The 16,713-nt window shown below is 40.2% G+C and overlaps 1 protein-coding gene across 2 annotated transcripts in view; it reads left to right on the plus strand.

Annotated features, from left to right (window-relative positions):
- Nucleotides 1–4,795: 4,795 nt before the first annotated feature.
- The window catches only part of RAPH1 (Ras association (RalGDS/AF-6) and pleckstrin homology domains 1), a 79,257-nt gene continuing 67,339 nt past the window's right edge, over nucleotides 4,796–16,713 (plus strand). For both annotated transcript variants that reach the window (XM_036386496.1, XM_054515385.1), the window contains exon 1: nucleotides 4,796–5,107. The gene's annotated coding sequence lies outside the window, so the exon portion shown is untranslated. The remainder of the gene's footprint in view (nucleotides 5,108–16,713) is intronic.

A 16,713-nucleotide genomic window follows, 5' to 3' on the forward strand; every position in this document is an offset into this window, starting at 1 on the left:
AGGAAGATGATGAAAAACCTTGCTTTACAAATTGCCAGTGCATCTGCTGTGACTGGGACCCATGTTGACTTTATTTTCCCTTGTAATCATATTGAGTGAGCTGATGGAAAAAGAAGGGCAGCAAGAGAGTATTAATAGATTCTTGTGGAGTGTGATAGATATTAAGGCCTGTAACTGTGCTGCAGAAAATCACTCATTTACTTGCCTTTCAGTAAGAGTCTCTAGAAATAGAAGCATTTTACATTATTTTGTTCCTAAGGATATAAAAATATATACATTCTAATTGCACTTTGGAGAAGGAAAATTAATAAAGACAACTGCGCCATTCCCCATTAGTGGAAATGCCTGCAGTTAACCTGCCTCAAGCACTTTCAATATCACTGAATCCCTTGGGTGGGATTTTCCAAAGTGCCAGCATTAGCTCAGCCCTGCTCCCATTAAAATCAATTACTGACTTCAGCCTGGGAGTAGAGTCCAGAGAGTCCCTGTGGTGCCCTGTATGTTGGAAGATGCTAATCTGTGTGTGTGTTGTTCTTCCCTATTTTTACGTGCATGGCTGCACAGGTGCTCTGATACATTCATGAGGGGCAGGGTTTGCCTCAGAGGACTTGAAAAGGAACCAGAAAAGTAACTGTGCAGAATAAAGAGTAATGGAGGGTAGCAGAGATCATGGAGGCAAGAGGAGCTTCACATAAGATGAAATTTCATCAAGTGTGTACTGAAGTCAGCTAATTGCAGCCTCTATGCCCCAATTCATAGAGAAAAATCTTCCAGAACACGTTTTCAATATGATTTCACACAGTATATTTTCTGTCTATGGAATCCAATTGTCATGGGCAGTCATCAAGGCAAAGAGTTTAGTAGAATTAAAAAAGGGATTTAAGAGGCTTTGTGAGCAAAGACAACATTTGCAGCTGTATGCACCAGATTACAACAATGCAGGGGACAAACAAGCTTCCTGCTTCAGCAGCATAAGCTGATTGCTTTGAGGGTCGAGAAGAAATGTTTTTTTGGCATGTGTTAGCCATGCTGATTTATTGAGATGTGTGATGGGGTGTTCTTCATTAAAAGGACTGATAATGATAATGAATGCTAAAGATAGATTACTTGCTAGTCTGCAATGCTGACATTTCCATGAAAAGAGTATCAATAGTAAGTCTGAAGTCTCCTCCCAAGCAAGGGACTGATTTGGCATTGATGAGAGCAGGATTCAGACCTTGGCTATGAACAAGGTTTCCTTTCTGGCTCTAAGGAAGTAGCTAATTCTCTCATCACCTGAGAAAGACAATGAATGCTTCTCTGGTTCTTAGAGGTGGAATGAAGGGAAAGTGCATAAAGAAAAGAGTGGTTATATTTTCATCCACAGACATTCTATGCTTTGGATTCAGAGCTGTCATCCCACTGTAATTCAGGAGTACTTCAGCTGGAATTAGCCAAGATTTTTTCTTATTTACACTGATTAAATGAGTCCAGAAAATGGTATTTTCATTCCAGTGTTTGTGCTGGTGCTCCTCTGAACCTTTTCCTCCCTGCAAATAGCAGCAGCCTTCCCACCAAACAGTAGCCCTGAGGAAGCTTAGTGGCCTTAACCTAGAACATGAGGAGTTTCTACAATGTATTATGTATCTGGGGTTTCAAGCTGGCTGGCTTGAAACCCCAGAAGCTCCTGTCCAAGTCTGCATTCCTATTACAGAGTACTGCTGTCATCATACCAGTTGCTGCAATGTCAGAACCCCTTCAAGACATCCTTGTTTATGAACAGTAGATAAGATCTGAGAGAAGACATTTTTAAGGTAAGTCTGGATGAACTGAATTATTGATGTTAATGGCTATGGGTGCTATACCTGTTACTAAGAAATACTGTAATACTTTGTCAGAATTCCCATTTGGAAGTGCCATTATAGCTAGGGGAGCAGCAATAGATACAGTATAGATTGAGCAAGCTATTGATGAACAGGAAAGGCTATTTAAGGATTTTGTGCCTTGAGCCTGGTAGCTGGCAAAAGAAATTCATAAAGAAGCAGGTGAAAAGAGTCAGACTGCTCTTCTCCTTGCTAGAGCTGGCAGGCACCACGGGTGCTCAAGGTTCCATGATGCATGGACATTTAGATGTACCTGTACATGCACACACATATAGTTTTGATTGACAGTCTAGGTCAGATCTGGCAGGTCTTCGCCAAAATATGAAATTTCTACTGCACAAGCCATTGAGTTTTCTTAGGTCCAACAGAGCAATCAAGATGAGAGGTTTTTTGTTAATTTTGAACTCTCATATTTCCAGCCCTTGCTTGGTGTGTCCTTCATGGAAATTCTCCCAACTGTCTAATGATCCAGAAGCCTATGTAACCTTTGCTTATTTATGTTTTCTTATTCAGGATTATTTAAATACATAAAATTAAACCTTTGAAGGATTCAAAATTAAGCTCAGCTGCAAACAGTGCTTAGCTATAAGTAAAATTGAGATTGATAGGCAGCATTTGGGAGAAGAAAGGGTCAGTAGCCACGGAATTATTGCCCTGATTTAAAAAATGATCAATTTTATCCTTTTTTATCTCAATACAGATATACATTTAAACCAACCTTTTAACCTTCTCAAAAGGTTTCACTTATTTTTTTAATTCATTACCTGTTAATTTCATTGGCAGATGTATGACAAAATTTCCTGTACTGCTTTGAACACCTTACCCAACATCTGCTGCAGGTATGCATTCCTTCCTTGGCCTGGGGGATGATTTTACATTAGTAACTTAGGTCTGTAGTTGGATAGTGGTTCTGTAGGATGCTCACAGATCCAATCTGGTTCTCAAGCTTCAAATGGTCTAGCTCTGACCTCTACCCTGCATTAAATCAACTCTGCTGTCTATTGTCTGCTCAGGCTCAGGGACTACTTAGCAAGTTTGATATAAGGGAATAATATTTCCACATGCCAAAAGCAGAGTTTGCAGTAGTCTGCAGCCTCCTTTTCCTTTTGAGAGAATTTCATAGCTGAGGGTATGAAGGTTTGCACACTCCATGGCCGTGCAGTTCCTGAGCTGCAGTGGTGCAGAACATGAGTTTTGGCAGCGCTTCTGTTCTGGGTCAGCTGCCACAGAGCTGCCATAAGGAACCTGGCCATGGCACGCCCAAGCTGCTCCTTGCATTGCCCATGCACTCCCCTGTGCTTCCTCTGGCCATCTCAAACCTGCTTCTGGGGGAGGTGTTGTCATTCTAATCCCTTCAGGGTCACGAAGGATCAGTAGGAAAGTGTGGTGGGATTAATACAAACTCCAGACGAAGTTTAACCTGCTGATAACATCAGATACATAGGCTCTGCCAGCTCACTCTCACTGCTGATATGCAGCAAGTGCAGAACAGCACTGAAAACTTACCACTTTTATTAAATAATGTGATCCCAGACACCTCTTAATTGTGGAACTTCACACACCATGAAGCAATGCATCAGTAGCAGTCTAGAATTTGGAACAGTTGGATTAAAAATATTTTATTTGCAACTCCAGATGACTACTGTAGTCTCTTGGTGATGAACGCATGTATTTTTATTCCATATTGATAATTTATATATTTCTGCATCCATAACTTTGATCTTAACTTGTCTGGGATGTTGTTAATTCGCAACATTTTATTATGTTGTCCAGAATTTTTAAGTGATTACTTGTTAAGGTGAATTTATATAGCAAAGATTTTAGATGTTAGAATTAAATGGGTGAACTTTCTTTTTTCAAATTACTTATTTGTATGTACACATGAAAATAATTTTCTCCATGTACTAGCTTGTATTTTAAACAGATCTTCATGTGGCTGTTGTTAGTACTTACAGTAGTAGAACAACAAGCGTCATTTTGCATAATTGCTCACATTTATGGAAAATACTGTACTTTGACTGAAGTTTTGTGCCTGTCAAATACTGACAGATAAAGGCTGATGTAAAACACGCCTGTGCCCTGTCACAAGAGACAGCGGTGGTAGCACAGGGGAGAAGCGCGTTCCCGGCGGAAGGCAGAGTGCATATCGCCTCTCCTGCGCTGTAGCTTGGAGCCCCAAGGCAATAAACTGTATTTAAGCGAACCTCCCCTCCTACAGCACTACCTGCAGTAGCAAGCAATGCGTTTATCCCATTTTGTAACTAATTTTAAAAATGGTGATTTTTATCATGGAGAAGCTGTGGTAGGATGAGAAACGGAGGCAAACTCTCCGCCGGGCCAGAGCGTAGCCGAGGCGGCGCGGTCCGCGGCTGGCCCAGGGTCAGCGGGACACAAGACCGAGGATTTCGGTAGGATTTGGTAATTTGCTGACAGCAGAGACCTTCGGTGATCGGAACAGGGAACGTCCCGCAGCTCCTTTACCTGCGGACGGAACCGCAGCCCCAAGCTGCCCGGAGCGCGGGCAGCGCCCGCCCAGAGCGCGCCGGCCACCGCCCAGCGCGGGCCGACCCGCTCAGCGGGCAATGGCACCGCAGGGATCGACCGGCACCGCAGGGATCGATGGGCCCCGTGGGGATCGGCACCGCAGGGATCGGCTCCGCGAGGATCGATCGGCTCCGCGCGCGCCAGCCGCCCCTCGCGCGCCCAACGGCCCCCCGCGTGCCCAACCGTCCCCCGCGCGCCCAACGGCCGCTCGCGCGCCCAACCGTCCCCCGCGTGCCCAACGGCCGCTCGCGCGCCCAACGGCCGCCCCGGCGCTGCGGGTCCGTCGCCGCCCCCCGTGGCTGGCGCCGGTCCCGGCAGGGCGGGGCGAGGCGCGGCCCGCGCGCCGGAAGTGAGCGGCGGGGGGAGCCTGGAGCGGTGGCGGTGCTGGGGCGGCAGCGGCGTGCGGGGAGCGGCGTCTCCGCTGCTGGGCAGGGACGCGCCTCGGCCGCCGGGCGGAGGCGGTTCCGCGCTCGACGGAAACAAGGAACGGGAAAGGAAGGGAGCGGCGAAAGGAACCGGTATCGGCGGCCACCATTAGTGGAGGCAGGAGGAGCAGCAGCAGCCGCCGCCGAGGGGGTCTGCAGGCGGAGCGGACCCGGGTGCCGCCGCCGGCAGGGAGCAGGAGCGAACCAGGCGCCTCGCCCCTCTGTTCTGTGGGGCGTCGCCGCTGCCCGCCGGGGCTCCCCCGGAGCCGGGGCGAGGTAAGTGGCGGAGACGCCTTCGTTTCGCTCTTTTCTGAGGGGCGGCGGTGGCAGAGCCGACGGGCGGCGTTTCCTGCCGCGTCCCCTCGGCCCCCGAGCCACCACCGGGGCTGGGCGGGAGCACCGGAGCGAAGGGTGCGGGAGGGGCGCGCGTTTACCGGCCCGCGCCTGTGCCCTGCGCCCCTCCATACCCCAGGCACCATCGGGTGTGTTTTTCTAGAGAGGCTCTGATGACTGGTGGAGGATTCTGGTATGTGTGTGCCCCCCGGGTTTTCCCCGAATGAGGCATGCCTCGGGAGAGGCTGGGAAGTCAGCCGGGGATGCGCGAGGGATGTAGTGTGTGGCATCCAGACAATGTCAGCTTGGGTGAGTCTCCGCCCTGTGCAGCCGCAGGCAGTCGGGTCTCCGGCGCAGGCATCGCCGAGGCGCGCGCTGCCACCCGCGGAACAAAACGCGCAAATCCTCGTTCCTGCTGCAAGAAGGAATGGTGGGTTAAAAACCCAACACCAAACCTGAAATCTGTTAAGCTTTTTAGCCATACGACCTACAGAAGGCAGACTGGTTTGCAAAGAGCCTCACAAGCAAGCTTGATGCCTGCGTTGGTTTTAATGAAACTGGGAGTGTGGTATATTATTTTTTCTGCATGGGGAAAATCATTGATGGTGGAAGGGAAAGGAGGAGTGTCTATATACACGAGTGTCACATGACCTTGTAAAATTCATATGGCTATACTTATTTTTCTCCTGCACTAATGCTGGTTATCTTAAGAAGCCACTGACTTACCTGTTCATGTTGGAAGATTTTGTTTCTTTTGGATTTGTTATCTTGTAGGGCAGAAAACAATCGCCTGTGCGTTTGAACACTGGATTTTGTAATTTTTACTAGTACTTGATATTTTTACTGGGCTATAGGTGTTTAGGAGGAGATGAACAGCAGTCTGTGTAGTACAATTTATTTTTTACTGGTGGATTACAGGTACACTCCATTTGGCTAGTATCTTTATATTACCATTCATGTGATGGGTGGATGTTTTGTGAGACTGTAGAATCACACCCACTCCGTTTTGAGCAAATTGTCTCTTTTTGTCTGTTCCGCCTAGTGGTCTTCAGACATGGATACATTAGCTTGTTAAATACCTTAGAGAAGAAGAATCAATTGCTTAATTCTAGATGTTTATTGAAACAATGTGTCTAGAACAACAAATCTTCCAGTTTTATTGTCCTTAATCAGCTTTTCTCTGCTGAGAAGTATCCTGTTATAACAGAGGAATGGTAAAATTACTTGATAAATCATCTTGAAGAACAAAAGTCTTGGTCATAATCCAGGGAATTCTTTCCACATAAGATCTATAAAGATCTAAACATATCCATACTTAGTACAGTGATATCATTCTTGGTGGGTGTGGTGGATAGTGGAACACAGAACTGGTTTTCTGCACCTAAGTTGGTATGTGATTTTTCGTATCACTGGATGATACTCGAAGTACTGTACAGAAATCCGTGTTACAGAAGATTTTTGTTTTCGTACACCAGAAAGGTAAGTGGCACCAAGGAATTTATTTATTGCCCTTGTACAGTTTTCATTTTCAGATAGATATTTCCTTAAAATGGCTTAATTTTTATGCTCAGATGATGTGCAATGAGGCATCCTTCTACCACTGATTCTCTGACTCAGCATGTGGTGACAGTGAGAAAAGTATTAGTAAGAGATAAACCACAGTTAAGGAAAGCAATGCAGTGTACTGGCTATTAATTTCTTGAAAGGGTACAAAAAATAATGTGAAAGAGAACACTGACAAGTGTTATATAATCTTCAATCTGCCTTCCTTGCATAGTATCTTGAGACTACTGCCTTCAGGTTTGAATTTAAAGTAGTTTTTTTACAATGGAGTAGTGTATTGACATAAACTGTTTGCAGCTTTCTGTGTGTTGGAGTCTGTTCCTTTCTTAGTGAAGTAAGCCTGGGTACAGAGAACACTTGTTGGTTTGAAGTATTGTGTGGAACTGCTGCGATGCCCTTCGTAGGTAATGGTTCTCTGGGGCTGGTTTTAAGAGGCATTGTTTTTCAAAAGGATCTCTCAGAGTTCTGGCTATCGGAATATATGAGTATTGCCTTATTTCCCCCAAACCACGAATCTTCTTTAGCAGTTGCTTCTTTATTTGAATTTGGTCCTTTGTCTATTCCTTCAGCATTAAGGTTTTCGATAGAATCAACTGGCTTTTCTAGCTAGAAACAGTTAATTCTTTGTGCTTTAAATTGTAGATCTTTATCCTGCGTTAGTCTCATCTTTACTGGCCATACTTGCCTTCCTTCTTCAAATGTTTTTCAGCCGCTGGAGAGGGAAGTAAAAACCTATCAAACTGGGACAGAGTTAAATCTGAGTGACTAAGCCAGTTAGGTAAATACTAGGAAGAATGGTACTGAAGATTGCAGCCATTAAGTAATTTACATCACCTTCTTAATAGAAAAGGACTTCAAATCACTTGTGTTACAAATGAAGCCAAAGGTTGCAAAATAATCACACTCTGCCTTTTCTGTTATGTTAAACAATAGTTTTATTATGGAATTTTCAGGTAGAACTGAAATAATGTACTTCACAACTTTCCATTAATATCTGTTCACACTGAGGATCCTCCTGATTAAATCTAGAATTTGTTACAAACACTTACCAAAGCCAGAAATGTCCAATTTCTGTTTCTGACCCCAACAATAAGTCATTTTGCCATGTTTCACACTCTTTCTCTGCAATTGCTGGAAGAAAATGTGTTGGTTTACGGCAGAATCAGGCAATGTCAGATAAACAAGCCTTATAAAAAGATGCAATCCAGATCTGTTTTATTGCTAAGAGTTAATAATACATTGAAATGACACCACACTGCTGAGTAGTCAGGTTTTACCCGTTTCTATGTGGAGTGTTAATTTTGTTTCAAAAAATGTAATTTATGAAACAAAAGTTGACATATTGAGTAAGTCCTCTTAAGAATTCAAAAAATACCTTGGATAATTGGCAGTCACAGATTTTGAGTGAGCACACGCACGGAATGTTTTCTACCTTTAGGAATGTCTACTGGGTTAGGTAATGCCAGTAAAAAAACTTGCACTATAATTGCCCTTTATACTTGTTCTTCAGATAAGAAAGGGATTTAAATTTCTCTTGTTAATCTCCCAAGTGTTATCGTCACTTTAAGAAAGTGTCCATTGAAAATGGTATATTAGTTTTTATATGTTAATACTAGAAATTAGAAATAATTACCCAATTAAACAAATGAGTCCCTGTGAGAAAGAACTGAAATTCAATAATGATAGAGGTTCCTTCTAATCTTTCATATAGAAAAATTGTATAAAGACTAAGAAAAGTATCTGTAGAATATTTGTATGCTACTTGATCCAGATATATTGACTGATATTTTCTGACATTTTAGTGAATTAAAATCACTTCTCTGCTTTGTTCCAAGTAGGACTTTTAGTTATTTTCTATGTCCAGCTTTAGCAGAAGTGTTTCGTGTAAGATGTTAAATAGATTGTTTGTTGAACTTGTTGTTTAAAATCCATCTGTTAGTGAAGAGCTCTTGAAATGTCTTGGCCTGCAGGCTACCTCTGTACTTGTATTGTACGGAGGAGGATGATGTACATAAGGATTTGAAATTGTCCTGATGTTAAATATTAGGAAAATAATTTGTTGCCATCCTATACCTTAATTAGTTGGATTTTAGGGGGTGTGGGGGAGGGAGGCCTGCAGGTGGGGAAGGAATTCAAGGGATGGTACAAAAATAGTCACAGAACATAATTTTTACCCCATTACTGAATTTCTAGTCTCAAAAATCCATCAAAATAATTTTAACAAATGTTATTAAAAAGGTGGTTGAATCTTCCTTGCCTCTGGTCTTTTCAAGACACCAGTGTGTAAGGTGAAAATTCTTATACGGAAATATTACAGGGAGTCTGGTGAGGGAATTACTATCCACAGTAGTAAAACTGTTTTATTTACTTAAGTAAATATTATAGTGTTCAAGAACTCAGGTTGCTGGTAAAATTGCACTGATCTGGCATAGCATAAATGGTAAACTGCATGTAGATTGTTCTTACCTTCTGTGAAAATTATCTGAATTATCATCCCTTATTGCAATGTTATCATTGTGTTGTTCTAATTATTGTATTTGACATCTGCTGAAATGGTCATGTACAGTGTGAGGGTACTGTCAAGTGTTTAGAATGCCAAGTTGTGTTCATATAGAAACACCTCACTCTTTTCCACTCTTTATTACAACAGAATAGCTGATTTCTAGCAGATCAGGATTAGAAAGAAATAGGAGCAAGAGGTGACATCACTTTCCAGTTTTGTGACTGCTAAGTTTTATTACTTGTGTCAGGATTGGACTTTCATGTTGAAAAGTCTTGGTGAAGTATAGAACCTGATCATTTTTCTCAAATGTAGATCTGATATGAAAAGTATGCTGTCTAAAAAACACAAATGGAAAAGGGCTGGAGGGAAGCTCATTGGCATCCTTTATCCTCTCTGAAAACTTCACCTTTCAGAAAGTTTCAGGAGCAGTTGTTGGGGGACTGGCAGAAACCTTTGTTCATATGACAGTGAGAGCTGAAGTCCACTGCCTACTGCTGGCACAGGGTGCTTGGCTGCTGCCAGTGCTGTGATTGTCTCATTGTCCTACCCTTTTCCCAGAGACTTAGCAGCAGTTCACTGAGTTGGTAGGACTTGTGGTATTCCTGGTGTCTTTTTGTCCTGGTTAAAGTAAATTTTAAAAGAGTGAAACTGTGATGTGCTTACAGTTAACATGTGCAGTAAGTTACTCGTAGTTACTTTAATCATTGCCTTCTTGGCTCTTCAGTAGGAAGCAACAGTTTACTCCCAAAGCTCCAAGTAGAGCTTGTTGCTCGATACATGGGTTGATTTCATCTCAATGCAAATTCTGTTGTTATGTTCCCACTTTTCTGCTTTAAGAACAGCCATCTGTAGCACAGAAAAGGTAGTTTATTCTGTCATCATGGTCTTAGTGTGTGAACTTGGTTATAGATGCCTGGTAAAATTGCTCCCCCATTTAAAGCTATTGTTGAGCTAGCAGTGTCTTCTGCTATTGAGCAGTTGTGTACCAGTGACTTGTGAAAAATTCTGCTGATTATTTGAGGAAGTACTGTAAACTTGTCAAGGATTATTCTGCACAAACTTACACTTCATTTTCTGAAATCCAGTTGGTCATGCTAAAAGGAAAAATGTTTTTGGAAGTGTCCAAAAGACTTAATTGTGAACCTTACTTAAACTGTAATTGGCAAATGTCCATTACCTGCTTGTAAAATTGTATTTTAAAGGCTGTATCATTGAATAGTGTTAGAAGTGCAAATAATGAGTATGTATCAAGCATTGATGATAAAATAGTCCCATCTCAAATGGTTGAATTCTTGCTCTGATATCCTCTTTACAGTTAAATCCTTTCAATATATGTAATTAAATTGCCTGCTAAGTGCAACAGTAAATTTTGAATAAATCATTGCATAATGTGAAAAATGCTAACTTTACAACATAGAATTCATAATATGGCTTTTTTTGTGTATGTAGAATTTTATTCTTCTTGCAATTTAGACATTATGCTAAGATGGTTTTGCTCAATTGTATTGTTTCAATCAGTGATGAAAAAAGCCTAATGCTTTTTTGATGTCTGGGTTTCTTTTAAATTGTTCCATTGATTGTTATGGTAAAATATTCTCTCTAAAATGCTGATTTGATTGGTTTAATCACTGGGAAAGTATATTGAAACTATGTTTGACAGATTTTTCTCTCTGTCAAAGGTCCTGTAGATTTGGAGAGGTATTCTTATGTTTATCTGTGAAGTTGCTGAATTGATCCTTGTGGTACAGCAGTATCGAAAAGATGTGATGTCGTTACAGGCTTGGAGTTGCTGTAGAAGCTAGCATTAGCCAAACAAATGTGCAGGTTCTTTGAAAGAAATAAAGTTCCCCATGTGCTGTATATATACTTGTTCAGGTCATTAATCTCTGTACAGATGCATTTGCTAAGCCTGGAATAGTCCCTGTTTTCATCTCTGACACAGCTGGCCCAGTCTCAAGAACTGTATGTTTCACTCAGTGGGCTTTTTTTTTCTTTCTTGTAGGTCCCTTAAAGAGATGGTATTAGTAAGAGGAGAAGAGCAGTGGAGCCCAGAGACCTTTTTCCCTCCTTACACTTTTCTTGACAGAACTATCCTTCAGTAGCTTTAGAGATCACTAACCTATTGTGCATTAAAAATACTCATAAAAAAAACAGAGACGGGCAATATTAAATCCATGTACATTCTGTGATCCAGTTAATAGCATAATCCACAGCGTGCCAAAATGATAAAATTGAAGAGGTGATGTGTTGGGAGCTGCTGAAAGAAGAGAAGCTACACCCTTCTATACATCTTCCTAGATCCTGATTATATATTGTTTTGCAGAATTCTGGGTTATTTTACTTCTGGGATGTAAAGTAATTTTTTAAAAATAAGGAAAAACACCTTTCCAGGTTGCTCTTTGCATCTTACGAATATGAAAAGGCATCTGTCAAGGCTTTCAGAATTTGTTGTAGGAAATACTTTGCCTCATGATTTTGTAAATTTCATTTTCATATCTAGATGACTAATGTTATCTATACTTATTAAGATGAGCTGCTTTACAAAACTGGGATGGGTTCTAGCTCAATATTGAAAATAGCAAGTTTTCAGCATGCTTTCAAGCGTCTTAGGAACAAGACTGATTTTTGCAGCCTGATGATGATCTTCCAGAGGTGAAATTGGCATGGGAAGCTTATTAGCTTTGCAGAAATACTCTGCTTGCATACTAATTGTCTTAATTTTAATCCCATGGGATTTTTTTCTACTTTTGTCTGAGCTCATTGCTTGCTACTCTTTTATAATTTAGAACAAGAAGTATTGAATTAGGTAAGAAGAGAAGTACTCTAACAAATGTGAAACCGTTTCATTATGACTATGACAGTGTTCCCTCAGGTTTTCTCATATTGTTGCCAGAGAGTACATAAAGATAAGATCTGAAGTTCTTAAACTGTGTTAACTTTGAGAATCTGTGTCTACAAGAACATTGTAATAAATGCAGTATCTACTCTAGATTCCTGCAGAAGCAAGGACAGTGTTTGCTGCCCAGGGAGATTTCTCCCAGTTGATTTGTGGGAGGTACAATACTTGTGGATTGTGTCTGGACTTTAAGCCTCAGTCTTTGGTATTGCACTGTTGGCTGTTCCTCAGCAGTTTCTCACTCATGTATGGTTCTTGATTTCATCCTGACTTGCCTGGCTCATGCCTGTGTAGTGATGAGGCATCTTGCATAGGATTTTTGATTCTATGCCAGAGGCCAAGCATTCCAAGCTGTCTTTATTTATAGAATCGTTTAGGTTGGAAAAGACCTTTAAGATCAAGTCCAGCCAATAACTTAGTACTGCCAAGTCCACCACTAAACTATGCTTGAGTTGATTTTGTATATGTAAAGATCACTGGAGACTAGATGTAAGAAAAACACACACAAAATCCCCAAACATGCTAAACACCTACTTGTCCTTACGTTACTAATTTTGTTTCTTGCTCTGCTCCTTGCTGGAAGGATCACTGTGAACTTGTTTCACCACTTAAAATCGAGTTAATCATTGTTAGAATTTGTTTCAATACACCAAGGCAAGTTTGGATTTCCAAGGTGTCAGTAATCATTCTCCTTCAGAGGTGACTAAAGACTTAGTGGTTTATAGTGCATTTAAAAAAATCTCCCCATCGTGAAAAATCTCATTAGGTTGTTCTAAGCCTTTAAGTAAAAATGCCATACAAATCTCTGTTCTCAAAGGAAGTTGTCACTTAGATCTTTAATGCATGACTCAAGAGCATGACCTTTTACTTGAACATGTAAAGCTGAGTGGCTTTGACAGAAACATGGGTGGTTGCACGCTGTGTTCCTGGTGAAGCATTCTGCAAGTTGTGTGTATCAGTGCACCTTCCTGGTACTCTGGAGTTTAGTCAGTAGCATTTGTGTCTTCTAATAGATAGTTCTTCTATCTATTAAATGGAGGCATTTCATTTAGGGGTGGAGGAGGGAAGTCAGTAGTTTTCAGTCACTAGTAACCTTCCAAAGCAATAATACTGGCTGAAACTTTATCCATCCCTGAGCATGTCACAGGTCAGGAGAACAGTTCTCTACTGAAGCTGGGTAAGAGAAGATCACTTTTTCTTTCACCTCTACTCTGTTGTGTCTATTAATAAGTAACTTAGTGGCATGATCTGTTCTCTGGAACTGAATGGCTGTTAGGTTGATGTGACTCCCACAAATAAATTATTGCCTATTGTAGAACGAAAGAATTATGAAGAAATGTTTAGTTCTGGATTAGAGACCTCTGAGATACTTTCTAAGAAGCACAGCAAAATTGAGAAGTCTCATTTTCAGCAATTGCATGGAAGGAGAAGGGTCCCATAGAAAAGTGAGAGTGTTTTTTCGTTTCTGGCAGCTTGCAGAGCAGAAAATAGAAACAGGGAAATGAGTGAAATTTTCAAGAGGAACCACCTAGCCACATCACAGTTGTTAAAATGAGACATATACTGTCTTTATGAAGAATGCTCTGTCAACAGCTATTCAGTTGATAGTGCAGCATTCAGCTTAACCTTTTGTGCTTCCTATCCCAGTTAGTGAAAATCAGAGATGTTCTAGTTGAAAATAAAAGAGAAAGCAAACCTCCAAAAGCACTGTCCTTGTAATTAGTGTAATTAGTGTAATTAGAATGAAACTTTCTATTTTGATACCGTTTATATCTGTTCAGCTTGAATGTGCATAAAAACTTCAGAAAGTTCTCAAAACCAACAAGTTAAAAAAAATCCTTGAGATTAGTTATTACTACAGTATAATGAATCTTAGATTAACTTTTATCAGCTGGAATGGAATATTTCTGGAATGACTGGCCTGTATTCTGAAGTTGAAAGTCCAGCACAGAGTAAACAAAGTATTTTCAGACTATGCACTTTCAACGTCAATGATGTTTCATTTTTGAACTTTAATGAATTGGGTGCCTCTCTTTTTGCAAAGAGGTGTCAATCTTCATTCTCCTGAAGGATCAGGTAGTTAATAAATTTACAGGTATCATTAGCTTTGATAGACTGTGAGGCCTGAAAGCTTAGGAAGTGATTTTATGTGCTTATTATTTTTCCAGATAATTTTAAAGTATGTTAGCCTTGTGTGGCCTTTAGATTTAAAATACACATAGTGTACGGAAAAAAACATTCACTTGATGCAAATGACTTTGATTTAATGTACATGCTGTTTTGCTATCCTTGTCACGGAAATAGTTTAAATTGAACCTATTGTTGCTTGCTTTATGGTCTAAAGACTGATCTGAGTGCACTACATAAGGCAAGTTATGGTATTATCTTTCACTTTTTAAATTATTCCTCATTATTTAGTACTTCTGATGAGTCATGTTTTCCAGTAATTGTTGTGAAGTGTATACTTTCTAATTTTGAAGATGACAATGTAAATTTTGTCCTGTATAATGTGACCATGGGCCAGCCTTGCATCTTTTACACTTTGGTGTAAAAGATGCATTAACCAGTAGAAAAATAGAACTGTATTTGCAAAACAGGAGAATGTGCTTTAAAGAAATGTCTTCCTAACCCTTTATCTAGTGTCTTTATTTTGTATATGTTAATGTAACCCCTTCTGACGTTGAATTCTACCTACATTATTTTTCTAATCCTGAAGGTACATAGTCTTCCTTTTGTTTAGAATGTATATCACCTGAAACTAGGAGACCAAATTTTTTTTTTGGTGTGGTAATGCTCATTATTAACTTTCTGAGATAAGGTTAATCGGGCATGCTCTATAATACAACTCGTGAGCATTTGAGAACAACATTTCTATACACATGATTTGATGAAACATGAGAAAATGCTACAAGATATGGATGTGTCTTGTGTAGTACATTGTTCTAGTTAAAGCTGCCTAAATCCTTTTTTTTTCTATTTTAGAGTGAGTTGAAAAACAAGATAAAAGATCAGTTGTTCTCTTATGAAAGTGTAAAAACTGCAGCTGGCCTTATGTTGTCTGCATTCTTTTTGCCTTGCAGCGTGGAGTTAAATATTTGAGTTTACAACTGCGCATGCCTTCACTATATTACAAAGTACCAGTAGGAGTTGAGAAGGCAGAGCCTGCTGATAGATTCAGCAGCTGCTGCTTCATTCCTAAAATTACTTCTGCCGGATTGCAATGAGCTCTTGGTATTTTAGCATGATTCAGGCAGTATTATTGATAGGAATATGGAACTAACATATATACAAAAGTAGGGCTTTTCTTATTTTTGCAGTATGACTAATTATTTAGTATCTGGATACTGTGCATCATAAATCATTGCCTTTTATTATGTCTGTTTATTTCAAGACACTCATAGTGAAGTATCGAACTTTTTGGAGTATAGTAGTAACCAATGTTTGAAATGGTGGTAAGTACAATATAAAGTTGTTTTGGTTTTTTAGTAGAATTTGGAATATGTGGATGGTTAACTATTTAAAATACTATATAATTAGTTCACTTTTTGAAAAGAAAACTTAAAATTTTGCCTGACATGACTCATTATGGAGACATGTAATACTGTGATGGAATCGTCTATTAAACTGAAGAGCACTGCTCTGTGAGGTAATTGAAGGTCCAGTAAAAGACACTCTTAGTTTACTTAATATTTCTGCCATAATTTATGAAGTTCTGCTTGCATCCATAATGCAATGGGTGACATTTCCTTGGGGAGAGTAGCAGCAGTTTGGTTCTGTGTCCATCAAGAATCGTTTGTGTAGCTATGTGGAACTAGTTTGAGGCTTGTATTTCAACAGTAGCAAATAGTGATGATCTTTCTGTCATTCGATGTAAATGCAGAAGCCTGATATTGAATGGCATGCAGATAGATAACTATGCAGTTTTCATATTTTATTGCCACTGTACTGCCAATATATGTTAGAGATTGTATTTAGAAAGTAAGTTTGTAAATAACTGATATATTACTTTTAAAGGTGATCAAAATAATCACTGAAATAATATCCTTGACTTTGCATTCTGTAAAAAATTGATTTGTGCCCTCTCTGTATTGCTGAGCTTTTATAGTGTCTTGAGGAGCAGGACATTATTTTAAGAGAGGAAGTTAGGTCTGCCACAGAGGAAGCATTATATTATGGATTAAATGCTGTCCTTGTCATCTTTGAAACACACTTTTTCTGCTCTCTTGTTACATTCATCTTTTTTTCCCCTTCATACAGTCTTCCAGTTCTTTAGTGGAGTTGCAAACAACGAGTAGTTTTGAAAATTCTCTGTAGCTCTCTTGTCCTCTTTTTGGGAATTGATCTTGGAATGTTTGCTTCTGAAATACTTCTTGATTTGAAACTGGATAGGTAGAAAAATACTTTTTTCTGTGCCCAGTTGCTTCCTGCACTTGGGATTATGTTTGTATGCATGCACTTAGACGTTGTTGGCTAGAACTGTCCCACAGGAGATATCCTGTCCACTGAGAACTGGCAGGATCTTTTTCTTGGTATTCCCCACCTCAAAATGCACACGGTGGGAGGTTGGATAGGATTTATGAGCTGTGT

Source organism: Molothrus ater, chromosome 7 (genome assembly GCF_012460135.2).
Source record: "Molothrus ater isolate BHLD 08-10-18 breed brown headed cowbird chromosome 7, BPBGC_Mater_1.1, whole genome shotgun sequence".
Classification (NCBI taxonomy): Eukaryota; Metazoa; Chordata; class Aves; order Passeriformes; family Icteridae; genus Molothrus; species Molothrus ater.